Source organism: Eriocheir sinensis, chromosome 34, assembly GCF_024679095.1.
Source record: "Eriocheir sinensis breed Jianghai 21 chromosome 34, ASM2467909v1, whole genome shotgun sequence".
NCBI classification, from domain to species: Eukaryota; Metazoa; Arthropoda; class Malacostraca; order Decapoda; family Varunidae; genus Eriocheir; species Eriocheir sinensis.
The window spans coordinates 3,937,234-3,941,361 of record NC_066542.1 but is presented as its reverse complement, the minus strand read 5'-3'; positions in this window follow the sequence as shown (position 1 = coordinate 3,941,361).

Here is a 4,128-nt window from a genome sequence, read left to right as displayed (position 1 = left end):
CACGCCACACGACAGCCAGCCACGCCTCCTTCAACCCTTCAACCCAAGCCACCCTCAAGCACATACACATTTGACAAGGCTTTCATAGGTGTTTTGTGCATTTCCAGGGGAAGGTTTATGGCCCTGGTGGTAGTTTGACCCTTCCTCTGTACCATGAACCTAAGAAAACATATTTGTTGGCTGTAGAGTTTAGGCATTTAGGTACCAGGTAGTATGGCGACCCTGGTGGTACTCTGACCTTTCCTCTGTACCATGAACCTAAGAAAACATATTTGACAAGGCTTTCGTAGGAGTTTTAGGCATTTCCAGGGGTAGTTTTATGACCCTGGTGGTAGTCTGACCCTTCCTCTGTACCATGAACCTAAGAAAACATATTTGACAAGGCTTTCATAGGTGTTTTGGGCATTTCCATGGGTAGTTTCATGGCCCTGGTGGTAGTATGACCCTTCCTCTGTACCATGAACCCAAGAAAACATATTTGACAAGGCTTTCGTGGGATTTTTAGGCATTTCCATGGGTAGTTTTATGGCCCTGGTGGTAGTGTGACCCTCCCTCTGTACCATGAACTTAAAAAAGCATATTTGACAAGGCTTTCATAGGTGTTTTAGGCATTTCCAGGGGTAGTTTTATGGCCCCGGTGGTAGTCTGACCCTTCCTCTGTACCATGAATGTAAAAAAACAAACATATTGGACAAGAGTTTCGTAGTTAATACTCCTGGTTAATATTTCTGGTTAATACTTTCTGTAATGATGATGATGATGAGGTAATGAGTATATATTTTCTCTCTACAGACCAAGGCAGGAAATAATTAGAGTTTTTCTTAAATAACTAAATATTATCTTTGTGTAAATGAGATTGAGTTTTAATAAAGGATGAAAATATAGATAGATAGATAGACGAGAGAGAGAGAGAGAGAGAGAGAGAGAGAGAGAGAGAGAGAGAGAGAGAGAGAGAGAGAGAGAGAGAGAGAGAGAGAGAGAGAGAGAGAGAGAGAGAGAGAGAGAGAGAGAGAGAGAGAGAGAGAGAGAGAGAGAGAGAGAGAGAGAGAGAGAGAGAGAGAGAGAGAGAGAGAGCAAGCACAAAAACCTTTCATATTTCGCAAGGGAACAATATTTCATCATTATACGGGTGAGTGACTTCGCGGATATATTCTGTACTGCCTAGCTCTCTCTCTCTCTCTCTCTCTCTATTCCGCATGACACGTTAATAATATTCCCTCCGCTTCTTTCTCTTTGATCTTCTCAAAGGAAAATTATATTACTTTTGTATTTTCCAAGATGAAGAAATGTATTATTTTTTTTCATTCGGCTTCGTAAAAAAAATATACACATAAGACACGAAGAAGTAATTTAAATCAACAAAGAATGACCTCACTTTGTTGTATAGAAAGTCTCATTAGCAAGGAAGCATATATGAATTTTCTGAGTCAAGACCTATAGTGACTGTTTGGGGTTTTGTTAGGTTATGTTAGGTTAAGTTTAGGGTGTCCTCAAACACATGATAGCCAGCAGCTTATGGTATAAATCAACAAAGAATGACCTCACTTTGTTCTATAGAAAGTCTCATTAGCGAGGAAGCATATATGAATTTTCTGAGTCAAGACCTATAGTAACTGTTTGGGTTTTGTTAGGTTATGTTAGACTGTTTATATAGGGTATCTTCAAACACATGATAGCCAGAACCTTATGGTATAAATCAACAAAGAATGACCTCACTTTGTTATATAAGTAAGGAAACACATATGAATTTTCTGAGTCAAGACCTATAGTGCCTGCTCGGGGTTTTGATAGGTTAGGTTAGGTTAAGTTTAGGGTACCTTCAAACTACTCCTTTTCTTTTTTTTCTTTCTCTCTTCATTCCTCCCACAAGCGAAATAGAAAAATCCAAAAAAGATGAAGATATTGATGATGAAGAAATAGACTGGTGAGGGATTTTAATGTTTTTCTTTCTTTATCTTTCTTTCTTTCTTTCTGATGCAAGAGTCATATTTATCTTCCATCCTAGTGCTTGCCTTTCATTATTTTTTTCAAGTCTTCCACGCTAACTTATGCATTCTGAACCTTACCCTCCCTCTCCCTCTTCCTCCTCCTCTTTTTCTTTTTTTTTCTTCTCCCTCTCCTTCTTCCTCTTCTTCTTCCTCCTCCTCAATCTTACTTTCCTCTTTTCTCTGCTCCTCCTCCTTTTCCTCCTCCTCTTCCTTTTCCTCTTCTTCCTCCTCTTCTTCTACCTTCTCCTCTTTTCTCTCCTCCTCCTCCCCCTCCTCCTCCTCCTCCTTTTTTTCTTTTTTTTCTTCACCCTCTCCTTCTTCCTCTTCTTCCTCCTCCTCAATCTTACGTTCCTTTTCTGCTCCTCCTCCTTTCCTCCTCCTCCTTCCTCTTCTTCCTCTTCTTCTCCTCTTCTCCTTTTCTCTCCTCCTCCTCTTCCTCCTCCTCCTCCTCCTTTTCTTTTTTTCTTCCTCTCCTTGTTCCTCCTCCTCAATCTTACTTTCCTCTTTTCTCTGCTCCTCCTCCTTCTCCTACTTCTCCTCCTCTTCTTCCTCCTCTTCTTCTATCTTCACCTCTTTTCTCTCCTCCTCCTCCCCCTCCTTTTCTTTTTTCTCTTTCCTTTCTCTCTCCTTTTTCTACTCATTTTTATCTTTTTCTTCCTCCTTCATCTTCTTCTTCTTCCTCTTCCTCCTCCTCCTCCTCCTCCTCCTCCTCCTCCTCTTCCTCCTTGTCATGTTTCCCCTTTATTCTCCTCTTTTTTCTTTTTTTTCGTTTTCTTCTCCTTGCTTTATTATTTTTTCCACCTCCTCCTCCTCCTCCTCCTCCTCCTGCTCCTCCCCCTCCTCCTCGCTGTTATCCTATATTTTATTTACATCATAAACACAAAAAACTTTTCTCTCATACTGCTGCAAAATTTTAATCCTCTCTTGAAATAGTAGTAGTAGTAGTAGTAGTAGTAGTAGTAGTAGTAGTAGTAGTAGTTGTAGCAGTAGAAGTAGTAGTAGTGGTTATAGTAATAATAACAACAACAATAATAATAATAATAATGATAATAATAATAATAATAATAATAATAATAATAATAATAATAATAATAATAATAATAATAATAATAATAATAATAATAATAATAATAATAATAATAATAATAATAATAATAATAATAATAATAATAATAATAATAATAATAATAATAATAATAATAGGACAAAAAAACTTCTATAATTAAATTTCAATCATAAAATATTTACTCTTTTTAAACAGCGAAGGGACGGACCAGGTGGGGAGGAGGGGGGGCTAGGGGGAGGGAGCGAAGGAGGAGGGGGCCCCGTAGCGAGCATAAAGCCGGTTTGTTTACTTCATGCAGGGCCACTCAGGCAGCATAACGTGACTACTGGGCCGTGTATATTAGAATTATTCCCTGTGTATATATATCATTATTATTGGCAGAGGAGGAGGAGGAGGAAGAGAGGGAGGAGGAAGAGGAAGGGGTAGAGGGAGGGAGGGAGAGGAGGAGGAGGAGGGAGAGAGAGAGGAGGAAAAGGAAGGGGTAGAGGGAGGGAGGGAGAGGAGGAGGAGGAGGAAGAGAGAGCCTTTTTTTCCAAGCCATTTTCTCGTTTTTTTAATTTTTTTTTGCTAATATTCCTTTTTTTCCTCAATTATTTCTTTTTCTCTGGGGTGTGTCCAAAAACTATGCAACCCGGAGTTAGTCAAGTCGTTGTTCAAGGTAGAAATGTAGGAAGGATGAGAGAGAGATAGAGAGAGAGAGAGAGAGAGAGAGAGAGAGAGAGAGAGAGAGAGAGAGAGAGAGAGAGAGAGAGAGAGAGAGAGAGAGAGAGAGAGAGAGAGAGAGAGAGAGAGAGAGAGAGAGAGAGAGAGAGAGAGAGAGAGAGAGAGAGAGAGAGAGAGAGAGAGAGAGAGAGAGAGAGAGAGAGAGAGAGAGAGAGAGAGAGAGAGAGAGAGAGAGAGAGAGAGAGAGAGAGAGAGAGAGAGAGAGAGAGAGAGAGAGAGAGAGAGAGAGAGAGAGTGTAATGGAGTACGGATATCAATCAGCTCAGGAAGATACAACACACACACACACACACACACACACACACACACACACACACACACACACACACACACACACACGCATTTTCCCAT